The sequence below is a fragment of the Cottoperca gobio genome, chromosome 24, assembly GCF_900634415.1.
Source record: "Cottoperca gobio chromosome 24, fCotGob3.1, whole genome shotgun sequence".
Lineage (NCBI taxonomy): Eukaryota > Metazoa > Chordata > Actinopteri > Perciformes > Bovichtidae > Cottoperca > Cottoperca gobio.
This window is the reverse complement of record NC_041378.1, coordinates 15,699,571-15,715,845: the sequence shown is the minus strand read 5'-3', so window position 1 is coordinate 15,715,845 and position 16,275 is coordinate 15,699,571. Positions and strand designations below refer to the sequence as shown.

At 42.2% G+C, this 16,275-nt stretch overlaps 2 protein-coding genes across 4 annotated transcripts in view; one reads left to right on the top strand and one right to left on the bottom strand.

Annotated features, from left to right (window-relative positions):
• The window catches only part of LOC115003692 (poly(A) polymerase type 3-like), a 981,812-nt gene that overhangs the window by 121,096 nt on the left and 844,441 nt on the right, over window positions 1-16,275 (bottom strand). The window lies entirely within an intron of this gene.
• The window catches only part of ches1 (checkpoint suppressor 1), a 59,196-nt gene that overhangs the window by 6,645 nt on the left and 36,276 nt on the right, over window positions 1-16,275 (top strand). Inside the window, exon 2 of one of the 3 annotated variants that reach the window (XM_029425586.1) lies at window positions 3,508-3,733. The exons of 1 other annotated variant lie outside the window; for it this stretch is intronic. The gene's annotated coding sequence lies outside the window, so the exon portion shown is untranslated. Of the gene's footprint in view, window positions 1-755; window positions 830-3,507; window positions 3,734-16,275 lie in introns of all 3 variants that reach the window. One more of the 3 variants, XM_029425585.1, reaches the window with a different exon arrangement.

Sequence of the window (16,275 nt, the reverse complement as noted above, 5' to 3'; positions counted from 1 at the left end):
CAACAGGTAAGGTTTGTTTTCTTGCTCCTGAAGCAGTTGTTGATCACTTGCCTCTCCTGCCGGCTGGTTAAGAGTCAGCAGTCAATGAAGGTAAAGAACTGTCCAAAAATAGGTTTTTTCAAAAATTGTGAAACACAGCAAGAAGTCCATGAGCACACAGTCCTAAATGGGCACAGAAAATATTAGGCTGATGGGTCCAGTAGTATGCAAGATTAGCGACGGACAGACAGATAGACGGATATATACAGGCACACACACACACACACACACGACCAAACACATGATCCCCACCACGCTTATGCCTGGTGGAGATGATGATGTCCGAACTTCACAAGTAAGAGTTGGACATAGATCAACTACAGTAATTATATACATATGCAAACACACACACACACATGCACAAGCTCACCCCCCACCCCCTAGCAGTCCTAGGGCCTTAGTCAGCGTCTGTGTGTCCATGCGTGGGCCTGTTCCCTGGCAGTGTGAGGGGAAAAAATACCTTCCCATATGATGTAAACACCAAAGAGGCTGTGTGTGTGTGTGTGTGTGTGCATGCATAACTGTGTGTGTGTGTGTGCATGCACGTAGGCTTGTCTGTGTGTGTGTGTGTGTGTGTGTGTGTGTGTGTGTGACTGGCATTCTCTGAGATAGGATTCGCTCTCTGTGACAGTTTACCAAATTATTCCACAACACTGTGCAGTTTCTTTTTAAAGATAAGTTTCTCTGCCATCGCTGCTTTGTTCCACTGCACACAGTGGAAAGAGACGGCAAAGACGGAGGAGACAGAGGGGCTGACATGTGACATCAATAACTAAAGCAAGGAAGTAAGGTAAAAATGGAGGCCACTGCTTTGTAAAAATGTATTTCATTGATTTTAGGATGGTTTCAGTGCAGTCAGTTTGTTTTGAGTAACGTCAAACCAGTGAACTTCATCATTTTCACTGTTTTATAGAAAGCATAATTATTGAGTCTTCAGGAGGCAGATTGTGTGTGTGTGTGTGTGTGTGTACTGACTGCACTGTATAATGTCACAGATAACAGAAAAAAGCATTTACACCTGTAGACCAGGGAAACTATGCTTGAATATAACATCAAATGATTACAGTATGCTTTTAGCATATTGACGGCTGCAAGAGTTAACTTTAAAGAGGTTCTGCACTTGCATAAAGTTTGCGAGAGACAGCTGCCAGCTGGATGTTTTGTACACCGCTATTTGCTAATAAGAAAGTGAGAGGAACGATACAAGATTTGTTGCCATGGGAGCTCAGCAAATCTGTGAATTTTGTCAACCTGGGTGTCAATCACCGGTGCAACCAAATAATGTTTTACATTAACACACTCTAATGTTCACTCTCGTATGCAGTGAAATGTTTGCAGTGTAAGGCCCGGCTGTCTTTAAGGACAGCAACACTGCAGCACTAGCAGGCTGAGGTGGTCCAAACACAGTAAAGTTCAATAAAGACAGGATCAGCTTTTGATCTGATTTGTTTTACCCGATACCGATCCATTAAAATAAGCCCCGATCAGGCTTGATACCAATCTTTAGGATCGGCTCGAAACCTCTCCATTTTTTGCAGGCTGAGTAGTACTCCCCATAAGTAAACCAATCTTCATTCGTACATTTGATCAAGTTGAAGAATTCAGTAAACCGCTGCAAGTTCTGTATTTCTATGTTCATCTTGTCACATCCTGTGTCCAGACCCAACACCTTAATTACTTTTGGCAAATGATACAAGTAAATGACACAGCATTGATTCAGACTAAAAGCAACCCTGCTGTTGCAACAGAGCAGGGGGCTGTGTTGGAGCGATGTCTAAGAAACCAGTTGGAGTTGCAGATTAATGCATGTAAAGGTTTATCAGACGGCAAAACACTGCACATATAATACTCATAATACTTATAGACATTTTATAATTGTGGAAAGTCATCATGGCAGTAATTATTTTTTCTTTCGTCGTGATGATTGAGAAGTAAACCGTCAAAATACTCAGTTCATGTTAAAAACTAATCTACCAGGACTTTGTGCTTGCATGCACTTGATTGGCCATCGCAGCGCATTGCCTCTTGACGTTACGTTGCAGCAAAAGTTGAGCCTGGATCAACTTTTTTGCTGGAGCCCTTTGAATTGGCCCCCCTGCTGCGCTGAAAGACTGGCAGTATTCAAATAAATGAGAAGGCTGCACTTTTTCACACAAGGCTCAAGTCAGTCTGTACGCAGGTGCATTTTTACCCAAAAACAATGCTTAATTCAGCATCTACAGAACCCCAATTTTCCTTCCCAGCTCACTGTTTGTATTTTCAAACACCACTGTTCACAAAGGGATAGAGGTGGAGAGGACGAGAGCCTTGTTCCTGTGATAACCTATAAAGAATTCAGTACACAGATGGGCTGAGCTGACTGCAGTCCTGATGAAACACACTTTTGTAAGTTGCATTCAATGTCACTTTCCTGTTACTGTATTAATGTTGTCCGCAGGGGCGTGCTGTACAGGGTTACAGGAGTGCAGGGGTATAGCAAGCCTCAAGGGACAATATAATACAGAGCTAACAACATTAGCTCCAGTTGAGCAAGGACCAAACTGAACTAAAGTTTGCTAAAAAGTGAGAATGTGTCCTGGTGTGGCCTAAAACACGGCTATATGTTATATATTGTTTTACAGCTGCAAATGAGCAAGCTAGCTTAAACATTAAGAGCTGGGTGCTAAAGCAATCATCGACTGTCACCGCATTCATCATAACCGCATTCAGATGTGGTCAGGAGTTCACATAGGAGAATATATGTGCCCTGTGTTTGTTGCTAGGCAACTTTGTCACAATACCCCTGTGACCTTCCGACCCTGCCAAGTGTGGTGTTACCGTCCCCGTCTCGCACTCCAACGCGTGTGTGCATATGTGTGTGTTATCTGAGACGATGGTGCGACTGCCGCATAGCAACTGAGAACAGCTGTGATTTCACTGTGGTCTGTATGTGTATGTGTGTGTGTGTGTGTGTGTGTGTGTGTGTGTGTGTGTGTCTGCATGTGTCTGCATGTGTGTGTGTGTGTCTGCGTGTGTGTGTAGTCTGTGTGTCTGTGTGTGTCTGCATGTGTGTGTGTGTGTCTGCGTGCGTGTGTAGTCTGTGTGATTGTGTGTCTGTGTCTGTGTGTGTGTTTGTCTGTGTCGGTGCAGTTTTGTTTGTTTGCATTTAGGTCCGCGTGAAGCCGCCGTCACTGTTCGTCTATGCACACACCCACAACAACATAATATGGCACACTGTCAGTTCCACAGCGTGATAGCGGCATAGACTCAATCAGCCAAAATGCAACCCCCTACTCACACACACACACAACCCTGTTGTCAAACTTGCAGCCGAAAATAGAGAGCAGAGGGAGCGATGGAGCAGTCATTTCCCTGAAGATCCATTCATGTAAAATACTGTTATTCAAACCTCCCTCCCCCTTATTCAATAGTCTTATTCATCTCTCTCTTGACTGCAAAACCAAACACGCCTTGTCTTCTGCTTCCCAGCAAGAGCCTCTGTGCCCGTGTGCACGCCAGCTCTGGTGTGTGTGTGTGTGTTTGCTCCACTCTTCTCCACTAGAGGAATGTCCTTGGCCTGTCCGACCTGCGTGCTCCCACCGAGTCCTCTGTCAAACACCTGGGGCGGGCTCTCCTGCACCGCTCCAGCCAATCAGGAGCCCTGGCAGTTAATGACATCAGTTAGCGGAGGATCTTTTAGGACCAGCCCCTCGAGGTGATTCGCCAGAGAGAGAGTGCTCTTATTGTTATGATGATTAAGTGTTATATGAAGGGCTATCAGAGGAGAGACCCTTAATGAAAGTGGAGCATAGAGAGCAGAGAGAGAGAGAGAGAGAGAGAGAGAGAGAGAGAGAGAGAGAGAGAGAGAGAGAGAGAGAGAGAGAGAGAGAGAGAGAGAGAGAGAGAGAGAGAGAGAGAGAGAGAGAGAGAGAGAGAGAGAGAGAGAGAGAGAGAGAGAGAGAGAGAGAGAATATTCAGCAGCTCTGTCCAGACTTGCTGACTCCGGGTGTTCATGCTCTGAATGTACCATGAGAGGTAGACAGTGTGCGCAGGAAACCACTGTAAAAGGGGAAGAAGGGGAGACAGAGAGAACAAGTGCATGTATGCGTAAATGAATACAAATGTGTGTGGTTTTCTTTGCCGTTTTTATGTGTGCATCTGTGCAGGAATGCGTGTGTGTGTGTGTCACACTGGAGTTTCCCTTGCTGTTTGGTAAAAGAGTGGAACGCCCTGCCTCAAAGGAAAATTCCATCCTCAGCTTCTCCTACGCTGTTGTAAATCATCAGGACAGGATCTCCAACACATTCTGTTACTTTGTCAATAAGCAGTTGTCATTTGCCTTATTTGTTGTATCCACTTTACCTCGGCTTCTCTCATCATCTTTAGTTAGTGTTTTACTACACATACATAAGCCATAACATATGCCTCCTTCACGATGGGTCGCTCCCATTATGAATCCATGTCGATCTTGCTCTTTGATCTTAAAAAGCAGAGCCCAAAGCCTTCACTAAACAACAACATGGGACCAGACTGTTATGTGTTTAAAGGTGGATTTTTCATTCGAGTAGCTTCCTAGCACACCTTAAACTATTTCATTAGTATGGGTTCCTATGGAGAGCTGAAGTGTCTGATTGTGTTTCACAGGCTTTTCCACCCTTACAAGAACACGATTATGGAGGAAACATTGGAGACCTTTGTTTTATTTGCCTGTCTAGTGATGGTTTGTCTCCATGCTATGGCTCAGTTCTTCTCAGGAGCAGAGACTGAAATCAACTATTTGGCTCTGGGGCTGTTAAAAACTGGAAAGAAATGAACCTGCCAACAGTCATTCTTTTACCAGCCACACTAGAGCTATGACTCATATAGTACATAAGTCATATGCATTGTACATGTAATATGTTACCATCCTTATTTTCAGTGCCATTTTGTGTATAGAATTAAGTATGTATTCATCTCAAACTTACTCATATAGACAATAGATCAAGTGAGCAGAAGTGAAGTGCAGTTTTGAAGTTTGAGATGAGGCAAAATCACCCAGCGAGTACAGTTCTATGCTTTGCAACATGACTGTTTAGAGACACACACCCTTTAGAGACATATATTGATAGGGTTCACTAACAACTACACACTTCATTGTTTTTGAGCCATACGCATAGATCAGTGATTCTCAACCTTTTTTGGGCCAGCGCCCTCCTATCCATTATCCAGGTCCCTTACCGCCCCGTACCCATGGGAGCAAAAAAAAAGTTAAAGTGTTAAATGCAACGGTAAGAAGTTTGAGATTCAAACTTTAATCGGTGTCATAGACTGCAGCCAATCAGAAACGGGTCAGACTATTCAAACTTCCTGTCTCCTTCTCCCTGAAACAAAATAAAATGTTAGAGCAAGTTTATCTATACACCACTAAACAAAAGAAGATTAAAGTTGTAAAATAAGTACACATATTATAAATAATAAAATATGTATAATCAACCAACGATTGCACTGGACTTAAGTGATATTCAACTGTCAGAAAACCAAGCGGGTAATATGAAGTATAAATGATCTCTATACAATCGCCACAATCTATGTAAAATATAAATCAACATTTAAAAGTCTTAGGTTTGAAAGTTAAGGTCTTAAAAGTTCTACTTTCAGAGGCTAACTTAGGTCGGATGCCGGCAGCCAGCCTGCACAGTACAGCTGCTCCAAACAGCTAGCTTAGCTAGCATCGCCGCTAACGTAACATCATTTTAGCGAACATTTTATGTTTTAAGGTCCTTTTGATTTTATAACACTTGTATCGTTAGCTATTCGAGCGAGTTAAAACCCAATACTTACATTTAAAAGTATATCCATTTGCCGCTACTGCTGGGTCGAGGGGCGCCATCTTTCGTCAGAAAATAACTTCTCTGGGCGCTTTGAGTCTCCGACATGGGACGGCCCTGTTGCGGCTGCTGTGACGTAATCGGTCTACAGCCCCTGAATTGACACAGCACGTGTGTGTGTGCGCGTGTGTCTGGATGCTGTACGCTCGGTGCTTTCAGGGGAAGTCCGTCAGGGGAACACCCCTCTTGTAAATATGTAACCAAGTCAATAACACGACGTTCATGGGGACATTTTCACATACAAGGACTTTGCCTCGCTCTTTTTTTCAAATATTAGATTCAACAACATAGCATAGCCTACAAACGCCCCCCAAATACACGAGAACGCCCCCCTTTCACAAAAATTGCCTCCCATCACAGAGCCTCCACTCTGTGATGGGGGGCCCCGTTGAGAACCCCTGGCATAGATGATGTGATGTTTCTTTCAACAATACACATATTGTGTGCTCAACATGAGCTTGTAACTGCCTGATTCGAAAGTTTGGGTCAGCCAAATTCTCTCTCATGGCCATAAATGTGCTTCGATTGACTGTGAAAGCTCCACCAGACTTCCTGTTTAAGGAGAGTCTGACAGTAGCTGCTCATGGCTGCTCAGCTCTGACTACCAGCTCTCCACAGCTGTCAGTGCCACACTGAGCTGTGGTCAGTCAGTGTCCCCATGTCCCCTGACCCCTCACGTCTCCTATAGTCGTTGCTCCTTCACTCCTCTGTTGCATTTTGATATTCTGGGATCGAGGCTGTAGTTGCCCTTTAAGGATGTCTGTAAATGATCAGTGGCCTTAGCTGCACTGGCTGTAGCCGCTGTACTTTGAGTTCAGCTCAAAGCTGATTCATCATAACTTCTATACTGCAGCTGCATCAAATAGTCAACTAATCGATAAGTCAATTGACTGACAAATAATAGCCAACTAGTTTAATAATCCATTTATTTTCAGCCTCTCAAGTATGGAGATTTCCTGCTTTTGAGACTCTGGGATAATCCCCGGTACCTGAAACAACACGTTCCCCACTGACGCAGGGTGTTTTTTGGTCTGACACCCTTTTGACACTGTATGTCATTTGACAGGTCAGCTACGCCCTACGTGTCGTATTAAATATTGTGTAGAAGACATTCGGTTTAGACAAACGATAACACTGTATGAAACAAGGCAGCAACCTCATTTATTTCACTAAGACCAATGTGTTGATGCAGAGAGAGCTCTGGCAAAAAAAAACCCAGAGACATCTGGCAAAAAAAGTTTAACCTGGCTTAATTTTTCCCACAACGCAATGCGACATCATCTGGCAGCACACAATGGAGCTGCATTGGCTAATAAAATGTGTGATTTCCTCGACTCGACGGTATCTGTGTCTTTGAGTGGGCATGTTGCTCGTGTGTAGGGTTAATGTTGGAGTGGGTGGGTCTTTGAGTTAGTCTGCAGCCAACAGATGGACCCTTCTCACTTTATCATACAAACACTACTATCACTGCCGTACTTTTGGCACCAGGCAGATGGAAACTTCAGACTTTCTTCCAGAGCCCAAGTCAGGAAGGAAGCTGTAAAATAACTGTATTGTAGTAATACGGAGAAATCTGCAAGAATGTACTTGTTGCATTGGAGCTCACGCAAAGCCCAATCATGTGATGCTATCACAAAAGGCTGAAGAAGTGGCAGCGGATAAAGCATCAGTTGCCCTCCACTTTCCTCCAGAAGCTTCACCACATATGTTGTGCTGACAGAGAGGATGCCAGCCCCCCCCTCCCCCTCCCAAACATCACCCCTGGCTAAAGGAATGTAGCGGAAAATGTGGGACTCGAGATAGAAGATCAGAGGCCTTAATACGAACCACATTGTGTGTTGTTCTCCTGTTTCCCATCTCCTGTGTTCTCCGCATCAGGAGTGAAACAGGCTTTGATGAATATCTACAAAGAGATTTGAGACTTATAAAGAGCGGCAATTTAGCCAGGTATGTTATCTTAAGCCTGGTAATTTGGGAATTCAATTCACTCATAGGGGGAGCCAGGAGAGCCTGTGGTGTTTATCAATTATACTAGCATGAGGTCTGTGCATTGAAATGAAGAGTTTCGCGGCTATCTAATCAATGAGTGACCACCTCTTAAGACTGGGGTTATCATATCTCTTATCCCCCTCCCTATTCTTCCTGCTGCGTGCATGTACGTGAGTGTGCTGTAACCATGGATCAGGCACCGTCTTTCCCCTGAGTTACGCATCTAATCACGCCACCATCATCCCTCATTCCTAATTCTGTTGGCAGGGCCTGTCAAACAGCATACGCTGAAAAGCAGGGTGACTTTGAAATGCTGCTAATGACCCTAGGATATAACTACCCTCTCTCTTCTACTCCCCCTCACTCTTTCTTTCTTGTCCACTCCTGTCATTTACACTCGCGGTCATCCTCTTTCTTGTTCACTGCAACTCTCTGGATCTGTTGATAAGGGAGAGGAGGTAGTGAGAGGAAACATACACTAAATAAATACACTTTGTAAGATGATTCCATCTCCAGATAGGCTGAAGTCATTAAGGGTTAATGTGAAGATGAGCTTCTGTCCAAGTGTCATTTAACCCTTATTTAAACTGGGAAGACCCACAGATTAAAAATCTCCTCCACCGAGGGAGGCCGTCCAAGACGCAGCATCCAGACAAACACAACTCTCAGAGAGGAAAAACACACAAAAGCAAAATACAATCAAAGCCACGTAGCAGAGAGAGCACTTTATAAGCTATCCAACAGGCAACACTTCAGCGTCAAACCAGCAGGCTCATTGCCAAACCTATTTAAATCTCGACTAAACAAAGCAAAGACAACTCCTTATTGAGTCCGCCACAAGAACCGTCATTAACCACGTAAACTCACTGAGAGAGCTTTCAGCTTTAAATAATTTTGCAGCCAGTTCCACAAAGAGAGAGCAGAGTACATAAAAGCACGTTTTGCTTGATTCAGCTTTGACCTCAGGGACAGATAAGTAAGTTTTCAACGACTTGTTTCTTTTTTTTAATGAAAAAATATGTTATAAAAAACTATTAGTATTAGTAGCCCCAGAGTGGCCTTATGTATTTATATAGAAAAGAGAAGCGGGAATAAGTCGAGCGGACGGGGTGACTGTGAGCTCGAGCAGAGAAGGTGACACTGATGAGAGACAGAAGTACAGTCAGTAACGCAGCTCAGTGCTACAGTGGCTAAGACGAGACGGGGTGATGCATGTGAATATAAAACTTAATCAGGTGCTAGCGGGGCAATAGAAGCAATCGTTCTGTCTCAGCAAAAGGAAAAAGCATGACGTGTGTAAAGACAACCTTTTATGAATCTGAGCCCTCGTACTCCTTTTCATAAGCTTTTCCGACATTTTTTTCCATTCAGCTTCGGCAGGAACAGAAATCTAATTGCAAAGATTTGAAACTTACTTGAGATAAACAAATACATCACAGTGAGTATATTTTTGTCAACATTGCTTTATCCTTCTATTGTCATTTTAGTGGGGTGCATGCATCTTCTAGCGAACTTCCAAGTTGATTCCCAAACATTCAAAGAAATGAGAAAATCAAATCAAAAACATACGACTGATATCCTTTGAAAATGATCCTTAGTAAATACATTCTGCATGTAAATTATCATTTGATTGTATAAAGCCTGCATATTAACAGCAAGGTGCTGAAACTCCCTTACTAGTGTGAATCCTCATATCACGTTTTATTCCCTTTTTTGGCCTGTGTGTGAGTTTGTAAACAGTCTGAATTTTGTTTTGTCAGCATTCAGGACATGTTTCAGTTGACATAAGGTATCTTGTGCGGTGTTAAAAACAGCTTGTAGGAGTGGGAGGGAGGAGTGAAGGATGTAAGCAGAGTTGTATCATCAGCACAAGCGGTGTAAGTGTCGTCAGCAAAGGCAGGCCGGATAGGTGTGTGTAGGCTCCTGACAAACTGCTGCCTCACTCCCTCGTCCTTCCCTTTTCACCCTTTCAAATTCCACCTTCTCCTCTCAAGCACAACACACTTTTATGTGCTCCAATCGCCTTCTCTGCCAAAGGTGATCTAATCTTGATCTGCTTCCCACCCAAACATACGGCTGTGCAGTTTGTTGATCACAAACTTCTCTCAAGTTTTAGCTCATTTGCTTATTGATTCCGATCTACAGTTTCAGCCAAAATATGCACAAGGCTCAAAGAGCAGAGTCAGAGAAGCCAGAGAGGGCGGACCTTTGGAACCGGACAGGCTCTTCCAGTGGTTGTTGCCATGCTTTTTTGTTGTTGGGACAAACTGTCGGCCAGTGGCTGAGAGCCTGAGCTGCTGTTTGTTAAAGATAAGTGGAAAAGCCAGAGGGGGAAAGAGAAAGAGGGAGACAGACAGACACAGAGGGAGACCTGCTTAATTTCCCCCTCCTTTTTGACTGCAGGACATGCAGCTGAAAAACACTCACTACCTCAAAGCTTCATCCTCCCCACTCTTCCCCTCAATGTGGGGATCCCGATAGATCACGCTCCCCTCTTTAAACATTTCACCGAGTGTTTCTCTGACCCGCACCCCTCCCTGCCCGCTATCAAAGCTCTGTTGGCTGTGCACTGGGCCGCTTTGATATCGTATAGTGTTTCTGGCAGTCTCCCTGTCTCTTTCTTTTTTTCACTCTCTCTCTCTCTCTTTCTCTCTCTGTCTCTCTCTCCTTTCCCACAGTATTGTAAAAGAGCACAGAGCGCCAACAGGGACCTGCTCACTGTCAAAGAAAAAAGACAGGGAGGCCTTAGAGGGAGTAAGGGAGCGACTGGGCGAGGGAGGAGACAAGGAAAAGGTGGTAACAGTGAGAGAGCGTGTGTTACCTTTTTACCTTTTTGGCATCTTGGTGTTTTTTAGGTTCAGCTTTAACCTTTGTAAGTAAAGTAAATAATAATAAATTCTTACTTTCTCACACCTTGTCTTACAATTACTTCAAGTACTGGTGGTATAAATTCAGAACTACTAATTTGATTATGTAATTTATTTAAGTTTATCAACTATTCTTATGATATAGTACATGAATGTCCTTTTAAATGTCTAGTTGTGTTTTGTCAGTCCAAAATAGATATTCAATTTAAAATGAGGTCAAACTGAAAAAAAGGAAAATCATATTGGAGGTGCTGTAAAGCACTTTTTAATGCCAGTTTTGCATGAGAAATTAATTGATTATCAAAATAATTCTTTTAGTTTAGCGTTAAGACCAGAAGAAAATTGAAAGAGCTAGTCTGGCTATCTTGAAAGTAAAACAGATTATCAACCGCCACTTTACACAAACAGTAATGTAAAAAATATTTTTATGTTGGTGAGTAACATAAAACAAAACCCCGCACAAATTGTAATTTTACATTTATGATTGTATTTGGATTAAATTTACAAGATACAACGTGCTAATGCTAAAATAATCTAATCACCGCCTGCTCCCAGCTCTGCACTGAAAGAAAAGGAATGAGTATCTTATTCACGAATCAGCTGAGGAGCTCTGTTTGTCTAGTTGAAATGCAAATACACGGACCACAATAATAAAGTGGTTCGACAGAGTTCTGTTTCTTTCTCTAACAAATGATCTTCACTGCAGTACACCCTGTGGCTCGCAGGAGCACATTAACTAGACAACAGCCGAGAGTTTCATTTGGGCCTTTTGGCTACATTTGTCATTTTAACCTGCAACAGCAATGAACAGTGCTGTGTAAAAATAAAGAGGCCTGGGACTGTGTGTGTGTGTGGTACATTAATTGTTCATTGCTGAAGCAGGGACAGACAATTTAATAATAGATTTGTTAGCCTCTTCTCTTATCAGATCTGAGTATTTTAGCAGTTTGGAACAGAAACCGACCTGATTGGCTTCTTATAGTAGTAGTGTTAATGCTATTTTCTTTACTTTGTTTGTTACCAAATTTTCATTGGTTTACCTCCCCCCCCCCCTTTTTGCATTCAGTATGGAGGAGTTATTCAATATGACAAATCAACCTAACTGAAATATTGTGTTGACATTGCATAACAGATCTACATCTAGTCACTAAGGTAATCATATATGCATTAGAAAGTGTACATATATTTACATTTACATTTACACAGCGACATGGAATACAAGATTATAATTGGGGGGGGGGATAGCACAGTCCTGCTTGGCCAAATGACAGAGCTAATATACAATACAAGCCGTATTTCAACAAATGTGTACTGGGCGAAGGTAAATTAAAATGTTATCATGATGTGTTCAAATGTAATCTTGTCAAATGTATTTTTTGAAACTTGAATAAATAGTCACAGCAATATAAAATAGATATTAGATAGAGAGGGACCTTTTTAACTTCCTGACTTATAATACATAATTAAAACTACTGATGCCAAGTTTTTTATTTTTTATCCATGCAAATATTAAAATAAAAAACAATCATTTATTTCCTCATCATTTGAATTGTGTTTATATGCAAATAACCAGTATAGAGGAAAGTAAAAGGATAACATTTGCATTTGTTGACGGTTAACACGGACTTCCAGGCAGTTGAAATATTGTTTTGGAATGGTTCTGGGACGGTGGTTAAAAAAGTTAGTCTGGGGCCTTAAATGAGGGGCCCAATGTTGTAAACCTTGTCCATAATTCCTAGCTGCTGGCCCTGGTAAATCTACAAGTCAACAAGTCGGCTGTTGTTAATGTTGCTTTCTAACATAAACACATGTTGAATGCCACAGCGGGAGAGCTCACTGACTTCACTGAACTGAGTGACTGAGAAAATAAAGGACTGGCCGAATGAGCATCCGAGCGAGCGAGTAACTGAGTGAGCGAGCACAAACGTGTGATTACATGTGGTGTGTCATGGCCATTAATATGAAGTCTAGAGCCCTGAGCTTGGGCTTTTTTTAAGCTTGACCTGACCATCCGAGTCAGTCCACCACACACACTAGCCCTGCACTCTACCAAGGGACCTCCAGGCTGCACACACACACACACACACACACACACACACACACACACACACACACACACACACAAGTCACCTTCAAGCGTTCACATCTGCAACCTCAGTTTGCTTTTGTGTGTCTGCATGCGTATGTGTACGTCTGAGTCTGATTGTTCGCCGTCCTCAGAGAGCGAGGATGAGCGTGACTTCATGATCGCTGGCTGCTGATGAATCATACCAAACTTACTCTGTGTTTGCTTGATGCAAATGTCTGTTTGCTCTGTTGGTTAGCCTACTTTGGAGGACGGAGGGTGTGTGTGTGTGTGTGGCGTCTTCAATTATTCACTGGCAATATTTGATTTCCTTGCACAATACTTTACACGTGTTCTTTCTGAGCTTTTGCCTCTTAGTTACTGTGTGTACATCCAGTTTTTTAGTAAAACGGTACAGTGCTGTGCTTACAGCTTAAGCAGCGGCCCCATTGATGTGTTTTGTGCAGTCATTTTTCAATTTGAAAGTTCTGGGACTCAGTTCCCCTATATATATATATATATATATATATATATATATATATATATATATATATATATATATACTGTATATCATGTGCTTATTATGTCTTTAGTTGGTTTGCCAATAGACAGTGGGGCAATGTTTAATCCTCTAGCAGGACAGGCTCTGTTCTCATTCTTATAATGTTTAGGGCGCAAAGCAAGGGCCTTGACCCATTTTAATGTAAGCCCCAATAATTAAGTTTCTTATACCCTTTACATTACGACTATGTCGGATTTTGTACTTTATTTATTTTATAATAGAGCAGCAACTAACGACTATTTCATCATCACGTAGTCTCTCAATTATTCCCTGAGTAATGGATTATTTAGACCAGCTATTCATTGGTGGGCCTCAGGAGGTACTGTAAAATGACTATTAAATGTAAAACTAATATTTTATTTCATATTTTACAAAGCTAGTTATTTTCATACTTAAATGTGCTCAATAATTCACATTAATAAAAAACAAAAACATTCAGTTAAAAGGCATAAATTATGTTTGAACATCCCCATGGCAATCTCAGCACATCATCAGCTAGATGATTTGTTTCGCCGCTGTTACCTGGCTATTGTTCCCTCAGATGTAGTGGCATGAAATGGATCGCATTTTGAAACTAAAAAGTCATGTGGGAGACAACCTTGCGACAGTAAAAGCTCCAAAGCAAGTGGTGAGGAAATATGACCCTACATTCGGATTCATAATGGCAGGCAGTGATAGGTGAGCGTTTATTTGGGAAGGTGGTTTAACAATCAGAAGTGGGCCTTGAGTTACAAAATGTTGAGAACCCCTTAGAACTATATTTTACAAAATTGAAGCCAATTTCAATTTCCTGGACAACTTCAAATTGCTTGTTTTATCTGGATGTCTGAATAAACCAGTCCAGTGTGGCTCAAATCAGTCCTTGGAGGAAAAGGCGAAGAAAGCCTATATGTCTGTGTGTGTCTGCATGTTTATATGTGTGTGCGTGCGCGACAGTGTGAGTTGCCAGGCAGCCGGGAGCAGCAGCCAGGGCCGAGGGGTCAGGAGGAGTCCTCTGGGACCCCTGACCCCTATTCCATAACTCTTTGCTGCTGTGGATGATATAAAAGGGAAGACACAGTGAGACCTCATAGGATGTGATTGGTCCTGCTCTGCTTCCTTAAAGCCCCCTGGAATCCTGACATTTGTCGTTAGGGAAAAGTAGGAAATACAGAAGGGGGGGCGGGTTCATGAGCTGAAAATGGAGAACATCACAAGGCTTCCTACAACCGGTGTTGACATATATGTAGCAGAAGTTATTATTTTCCCGTCTCTCTGTTGGTCTTCCTCTCCTCTTCCATCCATCCTGCGAATGTGTAGGAGGGATAAAGGTCGTCCTTTTGTCATCAAAACTCCAGATTAGTTTTGCCTCGGTGCATCTCACTCTCTGCTTTATCACTGTGGCCAGAGGAGCCACAAGGTTCAGCTCACCCCTCTGCAAAGTAATAACTCCTACCAGCTACTATTGCTTTCTTCAGCGCTATCTCCTACACTACTATTACTACTCTATTCTGGGGTAGGGGGATTATTTTCATGGCACTGGCTTTATTGGGCTGTATAGTGAAGACTGACAGGGAAGCGAGGGGCAGGATGATGTGACATGCAACATATGTCACGAGCTGCGATCAAACTGACAAAGTTGTAATAGTCGTTTGAGTCCGCCGAGGCCCAGAGCAGAGCATAAATGCGCCGCTGACAGCATGTCATGAGCCTATCTTGGTTTTATTTTAATATTTCTGCATTGATGTGGTTTTTGGGGGTTCTGTAACGTGATGACTTGGGGATTTCTCTGAAAGTCAGTTTGGCTAATATTGCAGTAGGCTCCAGTACGAGACAGTAAAATGTACATTATTGAAATGTTTCTTCTGGCTTCGGCACACAAAGCGGCCGCAAGTCAGACAGAAAAAGCTGCCAACAGGGAATAAAGATCTTCTGAGGATTACGTAAATGTGGCATGTGATTTAGACAAGTATCTGCGAGAGCATGAATGCAGTGTAAGATGATTACACTGTTAATTAGAGCACATGAATTAGCCTACAACCTCTCCACTCTCAAAGGGGTTTGTTAACCTTATCCCCTCCACGTAAACACGGGTGGCCTCTGCTTTCACTTACAAAAGCTTCACACAGTTTCCAGCTGGCCAGAGGTCAGCAGGGTTACATCGCAGTCAACATTTCTGGGTTTAGTCTCGTCCATTTTTTGGCATCTTTCAAATCTAAATAAGAAGAAAAGCATCTCAGCTCATTGCAATTTAAATGATGATTGCCAAAGACTTATCTCACAACTTGGCTCATTGGATCATGTTAAATGATGCTCTTTAAGCTCTTGAATCGTCTGTGTCTTACCCCTTCATTATTTTATTCAGACGACAACAGAGTGTCTTGATTTTTTAAACTTTTGCTTTAATAGCTTAATTGTTAGCTGAGGCTCAATACGACTGGAACCAAGCAGCACTCTTAGGATGAGGTCCTTCAGGTTTGTCAATATCTTGTTAGACATGCAGTGAAAAACCAAGTCCTGGCAAAATATCAATTTAGCTCAGATTTAGTTTTGCAGGTTTCCTTTTTTTTTTTTTTGAAGATTGGGGTGAAAATTGCATCACACATTTTAGGTTAGGGGTACTACCTGTCACATTTTCTAATTGTAATAATGGAGTCCTGCGATGGTTTCCTGCCAGAGTGTCCCTTAATAATTTGGAGGACATAGAAAGGACACTAGACTCCATTTATTTTTAATTATTGATTAATTTAGCGATTTAGTTTTTTCTATAATTGTAATTCTTGACCTTGAAAATGTTAGTTTCATAAAATATTCCAAACTTAAGGTCACCTTACTAGATTTCTATAGACAATTTGTGAAATAAACTTATTTGCTTACATTTCTTGCTGAGAAATCAATACCTCAGGTCTGTACAAAAAAAAGAAAAAC